Source organism: Aquarana catesbeiana, linkage group LG04 (assembly GCF_042186555.1).
Source record: "Aquarana catesbeiana isolate 2022-GZ linkage group LG04, ASM4218655v1, whole genome shotgun sequence".
NCBI lineage: Eukaryota > Metazoa > Chordata > Amphibia > Anura > Ranidae > Aquarana > Aquarana catesbeiana.
The window spans coordinates 529,813,085-529,828,446 of record NC_133327.1 but is presented as its reverse complement, the minus strand read 5'-3'; positions in this window follow the sequence as shown (position 1 = coordinate 529,828,446).

Sequence of the window (15,362 nt, the reverse complement as noted above, 5' to 3'; positions counted from 1 at the left end):
AATTTTAATATATGTATTTGTGTGTTTTTATGATACATTTGCTACATTAAAATGTATTAAAGGGTATGTAGTTATCATTCAAATATTTTTCATTCTAACAATAAAATCTCATGTAATCTCAACTTGTTAATTTCATTTCAAAAGTCTTTTTATATCTATAGCTTTCATTAACTGGTTCCTGACCGACTCACGCAGATATACTGCGGCAGAATGGCTCTCCTGGGCGAAATCACGTATGGGTATGTCCTTCCCCTTTGCGGCCACCAGAGGGCAAGCACGCGCGTGCCCGCTGCACGGCAGGGGACCCAATGCGCATGACCGGCAGTCGCGGTTGCATGCACGAGCACCAGCAAGGGGATTTGTGTGTGTAAACACGCAAATACCTGTGCTGTCAGAGGAGAGGAGACATGTTGTTTGTTTCTAGTAAGTAAGAACAGCGATATGTCTCCTCTCCTACTTAGTGCGTTCCCCATACAGTTAGAGAACACTGTGGGAACACACATTTAACCCCTTGATCGCCCCCTAGTGTTAACCCCTTCCCTGCCAGTGACATTTACACAGTAATGAGTGAATATTTTAGCACTGATCGCTGTATAATTGTCAACGGTCCCAACAATGTGTAAAAAGTGTCCAATATGTCCATCGCAATGCCGCAATACCGCTAAAAATTGCAGATCACCACCATTACTAGTAAAAAAAAAATAATAATAATAAAAATGCCATAAAATGCCATAAATGCCATAAATCTTTCCCATAGTTTGTAATCGCTATAACTTTTGCACAAACCAATCAATATATGCTTATTACGATTTTTTTACTAAAAATATGTAGAAGAAGATATATCGGCCTAAACTAATGAAGAATTTTTATTTATTTTTTAAATTTGGGGCATATTTCTTATAGCAAAAAGTAAAAAATATTGTTTTTTTTTTCAAAATTGTCACTTTTTTTTGTTTATATCACAAAAAATAAAAACCACAGACGTGATCAAATACGGCCAAAAGAAAGCTCTATTTGTGGGAAAAGAAGGACGCAAATTTTGTTTTGGTACAGCATTGCAGGACCGCGCAATTGTCAGCAACGCAGTGTGAAATTGCAAAAAGCGCTCCGGTCAGGAAGGGGTTAAAATTTTCAGGAAGTGGTTAAATAACTGTCTCTATCTTCCAACTGGTATCCTGTGTTTTCATATGTGCTTCTCACAGAGCCTATAAACATCCATACTGACACTTATTACACAGGCATGTTCATTTGTTGCCACTGTCTGGAATCTGGTACTGACCAATAATGTCCACTCACTGGTGGAACCCAATGCATTTAGACAGGAAGTAGATGCAAGAGGCTGGAGATCAGTAGCAATAAGATGTAAGAAAAATTGAAATTCAACATGGCAATTGTTTATGATAAACAGTGCTTTAGCAAACCAAATATCATCCAGTTTTACTTTAACAGCTAATGAACTAGGATATCAGCCACACAGGGAGTGCATAGGTTTCAGTGAGGCAGCCAACTCCAAGACTTGTGTTTTGAGAAAAAAACAGTAAATATCAGCCCTGTGAATATTTAAAAAGGTTTACATCAAGCTACTCTCTAAAACATTTATCTACAAACATGTTCTGTGTTCTGTAAAACTAAAGGAGGAATTTATTTTTAAAAGATTAGTCAACAATAAAGATGTTACCCATTTTTGTTTGCTCAGGATACCTAGTAGAATGTGTGGTGTAAGGAAATAATGGCTAGTCAACCACTTAATCATGTAATGGGCAAAATGATTAATAGATAATAGTAAAAGTTCATGGGTACATAAGTCAAACCATAAAAAATCATATGAGTCTTTCATGTATTTGTTCAAAAAGCATTCTTATGCCACTGGATACCTGGAAAATGTCACCACTCTTTGTAAGAATGTCCTTGAAAGCTATCGTTATCTTGATGACTTTTAATGAAAATAAATAATGTAATGACATAAATCATGTCACTCTCACTTGTCTTTAGCTCTAATTGTCTAATCTTAAATATTTATAACTATCTTAGGAAACACAAAGCATGAAAACTGCATGACAATACATTAAATATGTTTACATATTCTAGCAGAACATTTATGTCCAGTATAACAATGAAAAATCATATAAATCAGTTAAAGGATCAAACTGAAACTTTAGCTTTTGGTAGCATTTTCTCAATGTTGAGGGTATGCTGCCTGGTATGGTTCAGGAGTGGAGGGGCACACACTGGCTTATCCTCACTTTCTTTACCAGCTCCAGGCTGCACACTGAAATAAGAGTCTGGTAATGATATGGGGGAAGAACCAATGCCTTTTTTAATTTTTTGTTTGTTTTTTTGCATGGAGTCCCCCTAAAAAACCATATTAGACCTCTGTATTGGATAAGGGTCTGGTATGGATTTTGGGGGGAGAAACTACACAATTTTTTTGTCTTTTCGACAAAAAAAAGAGGACAAGCCAGCCCAGCCTTGAATATTTCTCCAGAATCCCTTAGTCTGCATGATATGGGTCATCCTTAATTACAGGTAAATTATCTTAGTAAAGCTATAGAGCAAAAGAAAACTATCCAAACTTCAGCTTTAATATTTTTAATTACCACATTAAAATACCACTCCCCAGCCAATTATATTTTCTTGCACATTTTTTGAATTGCTGCATGTTCCCAATAGTAGTGCTCATCTACCCATGCCCCTTTTTTACCAAAAGCATTCAAACTGGCTTTGAAAAAAAAGCCAAACAAATTACAAGATGTAGCTCCCATAGACTTAACTGGGGTTTAGGAATTATATTCAGTATTTGTGGATTTGATGCTGGTTTTGTGAATCCTCCTGCTAACCTAACCCAGGCCACTTTGCCCATCACTAGTAGTGAATAGTAATATGTGATTTATATACTGTATAGAGGTAGAGAGATAGACAATGGGAGAGAGAGAAGGATGCCACATTAGCCCACAATAAGAGTGATTAGGATGATTAGTGATCCCTAAGGATTGATACCTGTGCTCTATATAAATGATTATAATCTAGTAGTTCACAGTGCTGATTTGTAACTTGGCTGTTCTTTTTTTTTCTTTTACTCTGGTTTTGGAAAGAAATATGATGAAATAGCTGCTGTAACACCTACTATGAAAAAGTTTGAATAGCTTGCAAATTGCAAGTCACGATGGCTGAACATATATCACTCTTACTACATCTATCACTTTTCAAGTATGTCTGTATTTCACATAGCAGGAAGAACATTAAAAAAGGGATACATGAAAATGAACATAAATTTGTACAAGCTTAAATTCCTAAGGTTGTGCAGTGATCAAATGACAAAATCTTTTCAAGACCCAAACCTGATATTAACATACTAATGCTATTCTGGAACTGGAACCTGAAACAGAAACCAAAAAGCATAGTAGGTGATTTAAGCCTATCTCCATCCAATTGTTGAAACTACTCCCATGTACAATTATTATTTATTTATTACAGGTACTTGTATAACGCAACAATTACGCAGCATTTTACATATGTTCTGTACATTCACATCAGTCCCTGCCCTCAAGGAGCTTACAATCAAAACAAATCTAAATCTAGTGTACCAAATATCTTAAACACAAACACACTGGCACAGTGGCACTATAATATTCATAAACTGCCAATACAAAAATAAAAAATAAATATCCGCAACCTAAATGTGAACTGCTGCTGCTTTCTCTATGATTTCAGAGTGGAAAGGACATTCAGAAAGCAACAGCTAGGTCTACTCTTCATAACAGATAAAGAATATATCTGTTGGATGGAAATAATGCTGATGACCATATTGAAGTTTTGGAAGAGGTGTGATTTATAAAGCGTATGTTGCAAATCATGAGAAGAGATTTGGTGAGTGAGTGTCCTACAGGGAGTGGTTCTCATTGAAGCTCAAGGTGTTTGTGAAAGTATACAGATAATAAGAAGAATATATTATTATGAAGAGTTAACTTGAGGTTAATTTACTAAAGGCAAATAGACTTTGCACTTTTGCAAGTGTAGTTGCTCCAGAGCTTAGTAAATGAGGGAGAGCTCTGCTGACTTTCATCATCCAATCACGTGCAAACAAAAATGCTGTTTTTTTTATTTTCCTTGCTTGTGATTGGGTTTTTTGTAAAGTGAAGCTATACTTCATTTACTAAGCTCTGGAGCAACTGCACTTGCAAAAGTCAATTTCCCTTTAGTGAATCAACCCCTGGGTGTTTTATTTTCGCATTTAAGTTGTAGATATTTTATTTTTATATTTGTAGTTTATGAATAGTATAGCGCCACTGTACCAGGGTGTTTGTATTTAACTACTTCAATACCAGGCATTTTCGGGCATTCCTGCCCTGGACAATTTTCAGCTTTCAGCGCTGTCACACTTTGAATGACAATTGCGCGGTCATGCAACACTGTACCCAGACTAAATTTTTATCATTTTCTTCCCATAAATAGAGCTTTCTTTTGGTGGTATTTGATCACCTCTGGGGTTTTTATTTTTTGCTAAACAAACTAAAAAAGACCAAAATTTCTGAAAAAAAAAGTTTTTCTTACTTTCTGTCATAAAATGTTGTTTTCCCCTTCACTGACGGGCACTGATGAGGCGGCACTGATGGGCACTGATGAGGCGGCACTGATGGGCACTGATGAGTTGGCACTGATAAAGTAGCACTGATGAGGAGGCACTGATATGTAGAATTGATGGGCATGATAGGCGGCACTGATATGCATAACTGATGGGCACCAATAGGCAGCACTGATGGGCACTGACAGGCGGCTGTGATGGGCACTGACAGGCGGCTGTGATGGGCACTGACAAGCAGCACTGATTGGCACTGATAGGAGGTACTGATTGGCACTGACAGGTGGCACTGATGGGCAACACTGATGATGAGGTACTGATATATCACTGACAGGTGTTACTGCTGGGCACTGATTGGCACTGTGGTGGGCACTGATTGACACTGTGGTGGGCTCTGATTGGCATTGTGGTGGGCACTGGGAGACTTTATTATTGTGTGTGTTGCTAGGGATAGATTGGCAGGTGATTGGGACAACTGAGGGGGCTGTGCTGACAGACCCCCCTCTGACAGGGAGAGCCGCCGATCGGCTCAGATCGGCTCTCCCTGTCAGCGCGAACCGAGGAATGCCGTTTACCGGCACTTCCTGGTTCACGCTGATGATCAGCTGTGATGGGTCACAGCTGATCACGTGGTAAGAAGCTTACGAGACAGGCTTCTTATCACGATCAGAGATGCGGCGTGTCGCGATCGCCGCACATCGCACCCCCCGCAGGCACGCGCCGGCATGTTATCCTGCTGGACATCATATGATGCCCAGTCAGGATAACAGAACCACTTCCCGGCCGTCAATCTGCTATAGGCCGGGCAGGAAGTGGTTAAGGTATTTGGTGCACTAGATTTGTTATGTTGTGTATTTTAAGGTGGCAGCCATAAGTCTCATCATATAATTTCTGTGGCACAGGGTGAAAATGGTTGTTTTACTCAATAATTTTTTATTATATGCATCTAAAGTCCCTAACCTCTTAGCCACTGTGCTGCAAATTAAAAAAAAAATGCATCCAAAGCAAAACACTTATTATACAGGCATGTTTCTCTGTTACCACTAACTTGTACTGAGCAATTATGTGTCAGGGATGTTTGAACGATTGAGTCAGCTATATCAATCATTAATTTGATTATACATTCAGCTGCAGAAATTCATCCAGCTCCTATTTAAAGTAGTTCCAAAGCCTGGACATTTTTTACCTTTGCACTCCCTGTATTAAGGTAAAGAATTTCCCAGTGTTTGTATTGCACCTCAAACCCCTGCATACCTATGTGAGTGCTGTCTCAATCCGGTACTGTGCCTGTCTGCAGTGGCTCTCATCAAAGCAACAATGGGAGCCATTGGCTCCTGCTGCTGTCAATCAAATCCTGTGTGAAGATAGTGGGGGATGGGGATGAGCCATAATGTGTATGTCAATAGACACACACAGTATTAATCTTGGTGTCTAAAAGGCCTAATTGCACCACTCAGCGCTCAGGAATAATGAAGTTCCCAAAAAACACACACACACACATATACATATATATATATATATATATATATTCACTTGTAGAGGAGAACTGCACTCTGCTTACAGTTTAGTGCCAGCAATCAGGTCTTCCCACCGACCTTGTATATAGAAAAAAAGTCCAAGAGGTTGCTGCACTTAAAAACTTCTTTGCTTTACTTCACAATATCTTCAGGAGAGATTTACAAAGCAAGTATAATCCTTTCAAGCAATATCACAGGCAAGAAATGCCTACACAGTTTCAGACATGAGTAGATTCAGATATGGATGGATGGATGGATTACGTTTCGGGCTAGTCAGCTTACGCCCTTCCTGAGATCCATTGAAGCACATCTGAAGATTTCTTTCCAATCATTCATTTAAATACAAGTTTAGTAGAGTACTTCACATATGGAATCAATATGGCTAATTAGTTCAAATCGCCATACCATTTAACATCTATATATGCATATGTTTATCTATAACATGCCATTGAAGCAAGGATGAAGCAGCAGGTGTCAGATCTCTCATTCTCCTCACTCGCATTTTAATATATTCAAAATACCTATACAAATGCAAGGAAATGATGCATTCATGAGTAAAAACAAGAAGATATCCCCATCATAAAGTTATTTTATCTGGCTACTTTTAAACGCTTATTCCAACGATCAAACAAATAAATAAAGATCCAAATCAACATTTAAGCCATATGGAGCAATCGTATTTAAAAAATGTATCCAGTATACTTCTCTTTTTCTTAGAATCAGTTCACGGTTGCCCCCTCTCCTATTTTTCTCAATACCTTCTAGGACCATATATTTTAATTGTGATACATTGTGGCCAAATTCCAAAAAGTGTCTCGCCAACGGTAATTGGGTTAGTTTATCTCGTATTGAGTATTTGTGTCTCGCTATCCTGTCTTTTATTTTTTGTGTAGTCTCCCCTACATAAACTAAACCGCACGGGCACTTTATGGCATAAATTACATATGAGAATTGGTATGTGTAGTAACCCCGTATGGGGATATTGAAACCCCTATGTGGATGTGTAAAGTATTTACCTTTAATCATAGAGTTACATTGTATGCATGACAAGCAGGGATACGATCCCAGATTTTTTGGTCCCAGAAAGGTTAGTTTGGCTGCTGCAGCCACAGGTTGATCAGATTTAATCAATCGATCTCATATCGTTCTACCTTTTCTATAGGAGGACATGGGTGGATTCCAGAATTCCTGTACCATGGGGTAACTGGATCTTAAAAGATTCCAATGTCTTTTGACAATTTGGTTGATTTTGTTGGAAAAGGGATGATACTGCATAATAACGGGGATTCTCTTGTTTTCCTTTCGGAGTGATCGAGTATAATCTGTATTAGTATAATCGATATTAACTAAAGCTTGCGGGTATCTTCTACTAGTAAGTTTGTTTTTAATTTCATTAAGTCTCTGATCACGGCACAGCGGGTCACTCACGATCCGCTGTACCCTCATCATCTGACTTTTTGGGATGGATGAAAAAACGTTTGGGGGATGAAAGCTATTAAAATGTAGCAATTGGTTACGGTCCGTGGGTTTCACATATAAGTCAGTAGTAATCTGCCCATTGTTCAATTTAAGTAGAGTATCAAGAAAGGAGATCTCATTTTTACCAATTTCTATGTTAAACTTTAATCCTGGATTAAAGTTTAACATAGAAATTGGTTAAAATGAGATCTCCTTTCTTGATACTCTACTTAAATTGAACAATGGGCAGATTACTACTGACTTATATGTGAAACCCACGGACCGTAACCAATTGCTACATTTTAATAGCTTTCATCCCCCAAACGTTTTTTCATCCATCCCAAAAAGTCAGATGATGAGGGTACAGCGGATCGTGAGTGACCCTCTGTGCTGTGATCAGAGACTTAATGAAATAAAAAACAAACTTACTAGTAGAAGATACCCGCAAGCTTTAGTTAATATCGATTATACTAATACAGATTATACTCGATCACTCCGAAAGGAAAACAACAGAATCCCCTTTATTATGCAGTATCATCCCTTTTCCAACAAAATCAACCAAATTGTCAAAAGACATTGGAATCTTTTAAGATCCAGTTACCCCATGGTACAGGAATTCTGGAATCCACCCATGTCCTCCTATAGAAAAGGTAGAACGATACGAGATCGATTGATTAAATCTGATCAACCTGTGGCTGCAGCAGCCAAACTAACCTTTCTGGGACCAAAAAATCTGGGATCGTATCCCTGCTTGTCATGCATACAATGTAACTCTATGATTAAAGGTAAATACTTTACACATCCACATAGGGGTTTCAATATCCCCATACGGGGTTACTACACATGCCAATCCTCATATGTAATTTATGCCATAAAGTGCCCGTGTGGTTTAGTTTATGTAGGGGAGACTACACAAAAAAAAAAGACACGATAGCAAGACACAAATACTCAATACGAGATAAACTAACCCAATTACCGTTGGCAAGACACTTTTTGGAATTTGGCCACAATGTATCACAATTAAAATATATGGTCCTAGAAGGTATTGAGAAAAATAGGAGAGGGGGCAACCGTGAACTGATTCTAAGAAAAAGAGAAGTATACTGGATACATTTTTTAAATACGATTGCTCCATATGGCTTAAATGTTGATTTGGATCTTTATTTATTTGTTTGATCGTTGGAATAAGCGTTTAAAAGTAGCCAGATAAAATAACTTTATGATGGGGATATCTTCTTGTTTTTACTCATGAATACATCATTTCCTTGCATTTGTATAGGTATTTTGAATATATTAAAATGTGAGTGAGGAGAATGAGAGATCTGACACCTGCTGCTTCATCCTTGCTTCAATGGCATGTTATAGATAAACATATGCATATATAGATGTTAACTGGTATGCGATTTGAACTAATTAGCCATATTGATTCCATATGTGAAGTACTCTACTAAACTTGTATTTAAATGAATGATTGGAAAGAAATCTTCAGATGTGCTTCAATGGATCTCAGGAAGGGCGTAAGCTGACTAGCCCGAAACGTAATCCATTCATCCATCCATATCTGAATCTACTCATGTCTGAAACTGTGTAGGCATTTCTTGCCTGTGATATTGCTTGAAAGGATTATACTTGCTTTGTAAATCTCTCCTGAAGATATTGTGAAATAAAGCAAAGAAGTTTTTAAATGCAGCAAGCTCTTGGACTTTTTTCTATATACAAGGTCGGTGGGAAGACCTGATTGCCGGCACTAAACTGTAAGCAGAGTGCGGTTCTCCTCTACAAGTGGATATATTTTTCCCCTGGGAACAAGCACCAGCTACTATTAAGGAATCATTGCAAGGTTGGCAACAGGTGGCTCATACTCATTCTCTGAAACAGGGGCTTCAAGGATCTTCACTGACACCATGGGATCCAGGGATTTTCTGATCCAGTCCTCCTCTATACAACTTACCAGAAAAATGGAGAAACTAATGCAAAGAGCCATCACTATGGAACTTCACGAGGTAACGTTAGCCGAATACTATAAGTTACAAATGATACCTAGAGGGCTGAGGGTTCGTCTGACTCTAACCCTCTTTTCACAGAACAAGGATTTTAAAACCAAATTTGCCCAGATTCTCAATAAATGTTCCTTTGATATCATGACATTAACTGTGCAATTCTTGCAACAAGAGAGGACTCTCGTACAGCAGGAGATTGCTGAACTTGAAAGGCAGTTACAACAATGTTCTAATCAAGAGGAACTACAGGAATTCAAGAAAACTAATAATGATAAATTAGAAAGATTTCACACCAATATTCAATTCCGTAAGCATACAAAACTTGAACGAGATCGTGAAGATTATAAAAACGATCGTGTCTACAATTGGACTGATCCTACATATTACCATTCAAAGGGCTACAGAAAAATACAACGAAAAAATCTGGCTAGCTCAAACTCCTCTATGACATCTACTGGATCATCCACCAGTGTATCAACTACTCCTTTTTTACCAGGGAACCTGACCGAATCCGGACCAGGAGGGGCGGTCGGCGAACAAAGAAAAGACACAGCAGGGGGTGTAACCACCAGACGCCAGAACCTCCAGAGACATTAGATGAAAACCTGGTACATAACATTTCTTCTATTGTTTTGTCTAAAACTGAACTAAGTGTTTTGAATAAGGGTTTGGGCTTTTGCCCTAAAGAGAAAATGAATGATTTTGTACTTAAACAGGATTTATATAGATTTTTTTAGACAATTAAGATTTAAAGCGTACTATTCTGGTGTGTCCACTGCCACAACTAAAGAATTATCAATATTATCAATCAAAAACATGGGTTTAAAACCAAAAAGCACTAAAGTACCACCCACTTCATGTGCTGCTGTAGAGGTATATATAGAGAAAGTGGAAAATGACATAAAAAAATGTTTGTGTGATAGAGATAAGAGAGACCATATACCTCACAATCTAAACAAAGATGAGATTGCAGCGTTAAACTCCTTGTCAGTCCGGCGTGATATCACTATCAAGCCGGCTGACAAGGGGGGAGCTATTGTGGTAATGGACACATCCATGTATGAAAATGAAGTTATGAAACATCTTAGTGATACTCTTACTTATAAAAGACTTGATTGCTGTCCTGTTTTTAAAGTACAAAAAAGGATAAAAACAACCCTAACCAAGGCAGTTAAACAAAAAATCATTGATGATGAAACTATGGAGTTTTTGATATGTGAATATCCGGTTACACCGGTACTGTATATGTTACCAAAAATCCACAAAGACCCCAAAAATCCCCCGGGACGTCCCATTGTATCAGGGATGGAATCTGTGACAACACATCTAGCACAATACCTGGATAAGTGTCTGACACCATTGCTATTAAACACTAAATCATTTATAAGAGATACTACTGATTTTTTGTCAAAAATTCAAGATATAAACTTGTCATCAGATTCCATCCTGATATCATGGGACATCTCTAGTTTATTTACTATTATTCCACATGATTTAGGAATAGAGGCATGTCAGTGATTGTTAATTCAATCAGGCATCTACAAAACTGAACAAATTTCATTTCTGCTTGACCTTTTGAAAATTACTCTTGAGGAGAACTATTTTCTTTTCAGGGATACTCATTTCTTGCAGCTGAACGGAGCAGCGATGGGTTCAAATGTTGCACCCCCATATGCAAACGCATTTATGAACATGATAGAGACGTCCTTTATTTATGTCAATGATTTATTTTTAAAACATTGCCAATGTTGTTACAGATTTGTGGACGATATTTTCGCTATATGGGATGGCAACATGGAAAGCCTATACTTATTTGATAAATACATTAACCATTTAGTACCTGGATTAAAGTTTAACATAGAAATTGGTAAAAATGAGATCTCCTTTCTTGATACTCTACTTAAATTGAACAATGGGCAGATTACTACTGACTTATATGTGAAACCCACGGACCGTAACCAATTGCTACATTTTAATAGCTTTCATCCCCCAAACGTTTTTTCATCCATCCCAAAAAGTCAGATGATGAGGGTACAGCGGATCGTGAGTGACCCGCTGTGCCGTGATCAGAGACTTAATGAAATAAAAAACAAACTTACTAGTAGAAGATACCCGCAAGCTTTAGTTAATATTGATTATACTAATACAGATTATACTCGATCACTCCGAAAGGAAAACAAGAGAATCCCCGTTATTATGCAGTATCATCCCTTTTCCAACAAAATCAACCAAATTGTCAAAAGACATTGGAATCTTTTAAGATCCAGTTACCCCATGGTACAGGAATTCTGGAATCCACCCATGTCCTCCTATAGAAAGGGTAGAACGATACGAGATCGATTGATTAAATCTGATCAACCTGTGGCTGCAGCAGCCAAACTAACCTTTCTGGGACCAAAAAATCTGGGATCGTATCCCTGCTTGTCATGCATACAATGTAACTCTATGATTAAAGGTAAATACTTTACACATCCACATAGGGGTTTCAATATCCCCATACGGGGTTACTACACATGCCAATCCTCATATGTAATTTATGCCATAAAGTGCCCGTGCGGTTTGGTTTATGTAGGGGAGACTACACAAAAAATAAAAGACACGATAGCGAGACACAAATACTCAAGTACTCAATACACTAGTCAACCAACATTAGAATTTTTCTATAGCCTATGGGCGGATGCATTTGACCGGAAATGTACGACTGCAGCGTCGTACAGTTTAGCTGCTCCTTTGAATCTTCTTAGAACTTTCGACAGACACCATAAGCCAAAGATTCGACGTTTGTATGTTGTTCATTGCTTTGTCGAATCTTCGTTGTTCATGTTGAATGGTCTACTCTACCCCAACAGTCAGCCAACTTTCACATTTGTTTCTCAATCTCCAAGTGCAATGGCAGGTGCAGCATCCGACGTTGTGTCAGATGTTGATATGGCATTATAATATAGAATCTATAATAATAAATCCCCCCCACAACACGGGCAGCCTCTGAGGCTATCACAACACTAGCAACACTAGTATCACTATTAAGTTCACAACACTAACACAATAGCAACAGATTATTATGAAAAAGTTAAGTTGAACTGTAGCTTGCTTCACTATTGTTCTGCTGCTGTGCTTATGCTTAATTGCTAAATAATTCAGGTTCGCTGAAAAATGGACCAGCTAAGATTGACTGTCTTCTAAAATGACTCAGTGTGTGTGTCTCTCTCTGCTAGCAAATTGTAAGTGAAAGTAAGTTGGCTGTATGTGTGTACTTAGTTCTAGCTATTTTACTGCCCCTCCTCTTTGGTTACAATTGGCCAATAACATTCATCATCATCATTATTTTTATTTTACTTCCCCCCACCCAATTCCAGCAGCAATCTTTTCTCTCTATATTGAATCTTTTCTCTCTATGTCGAATTTTTTCTCTCTATGTAGAATAATCTTGGACTAATAGAGTTAAGGTTAGGCACATTCGACCACAGGTTCGATAGACACAGATTGTTATTGTCAGTGTCATGTCGAATCTCCTATCTATATCGAACTGTTGTCGCAACAAAAACGAAAATAAAGCATTTGTTTATGTCGGATCTTTCGGTTTTTGTATTCTGCGATTTCGTTATCATTTGTTAAAGCGATAACAAAAATACCTGAAATTCGTACGAAAATGCATTCGGACGAAAACAAATGCACATGTCTAGTGATAACACACAGTTTGATTATTCAACCAAATGCCTGTTACAGTTTATGTTGTGCAAGTATGGTTTTAAGGGGGTGGTCGTCTTGAATAAACTGTTAAAATGGTATCACGCTATGTGGAGACTTTTATTACATGACTAAACCATCCTGGGTGATGAGCTGTTTGAGATAACTGGACCAAACGGCAGACACCTGATGTGTTCAAGGCGTGGTCTTCCGGGTCTTTTTGTGTTGCTGAGCTCACCGGTGCGTTCTTTCTTTTTAAGGATGTTCCAAACAGTTGATTTGGCCACACCTAATGTTTTTGCTATCACTCTGATGGGTTTGTTTTGTTTTTTCAGCCTAATGACGGCTTGGTTCACTGATAGTGACAGCTCTTTGGATCTCATATTGAGAGTTGACAGCAGCAGATTCCAAATGAAAATAGCACACTTGAAATGAACTCTGGACCTTTTATCTGCTCCTTGTAAATGGGATAATGAGGGAATAACACACACCTGGCCATGGAACAGCTTAGCAGCCAATTGTCCCATTACTTTTGGTCCCTTAAAAAGTGGGAGGCACATATACAAACTGTTGTAATTCCTACACCATTCACCTGATTTGGATGTAAATACCCCCAGATTAAAGCTGAAAGTCTGCAGTTAAAGCACATCTTGTTTGTTTCATTTCAAATCCATTGTGGTGGTGTATAGAGCCAAAAAGATTAGAATTGTGTCAATGTCCCAATATTTATGGACCTGACTGTATAATGCCCTGTACACACGGTCGGACTTTGTTCGGACATTTCGACAACAAAATCCTAAGATTTTTTCCGACGGATGTTGGCTCAAACTTGTCTTGCATACACACGGTCACACAAAGTTGTTGGAAAATCCGATCGTTCTAAACGCGGTGACGTAAAACACGTACGTCGGGACTATAAACGGGGCAGTGGCCAATAGCTTTCATCTCTTTATTTATTCTGAGCATGCGTGGCACTTTGTCCGTCGGATTTGTGTACACACGATCGGAATTTCCGACAACGGATTTTGTTGTCGGAAAATTTTATATCCTGCTCTCAAACTTTGTGTGTCGGAAAATCCGATGGAAAATGTGTGATGGAGCCTACACACGGTCAGAATTTCCGACAACAAGGTCCTATCACACATTTTCCATCAGAAAATCCGACCGTGTGTACGGGGCATAAGACTGCAGGCTTGGCTAGCTTAAATCAGGTTTGATCTTTACCAGGAGACTGACCACAATCAATTACCTTGCAGGTTGACAGACAGGCAAGGAGAATGCCAAAGCCAAAATCAGGATGCTGGAACCAGCAGCTAAGATGGAGCAGGAGAGCGCATGCTCCTGACGAGTGCGTCTTCTTTTGCAAAACAACAGGCTTACTGACTGGATCACCAGGTGAATCTAGAAGATAGCCTAAAAAAGAAAATGAATGCAGCCATAAAATCTAAACATTGGCAGGCTGCAGTATAATAAATGTTTGCTTTTGGGTTTAATACTGCTTTAAATGTACAAATATTTAACTTCTGTTTACAAAAATTAACCAATAACCTACTTAATACTACAAGTGGTTAAAAATAAATAATACATGTTCATTGGTATTTCTTTGAACCAAGAAATTTGAGCTGAATGCCATCAGAATCTGATGGTAAGTAAAATACATATTTTATAGTTATGCAGGAGAACATAGCATCTACAATACATAGCTCTTTTTGTATTGTGTAAAGGAAAGGTTAAATTTTTCAGTAAATGAATCCAATATGCCATTACATTTTCATACTTTATAAATCCACAACTGTGTGAATTATTTCTTTCTAAGCTCAGGCCAACTGCTTGGTGTTCTGTGTACTCCTTTTTACACATAATAATGCAATACGCAGAAGTGGCTGGATAACTCCAAAAAGCAATTTTTTTACACAGTAGAAAATAAATATCTGGAGAAATACACTATACAGGATGTGATGCTGTTCACATCTTCCAGTATGAATCATTTACAATGCTGTTTAAGTGATTTACGCTGCCTATTTTCTTTTTACTTGCTTGTAATAATGCTAACAAGTGACTTCAATCATTTTAAATGGTGTTGCATAAGTGGACCAAAGAAAACCTGATTAATTACTAGAT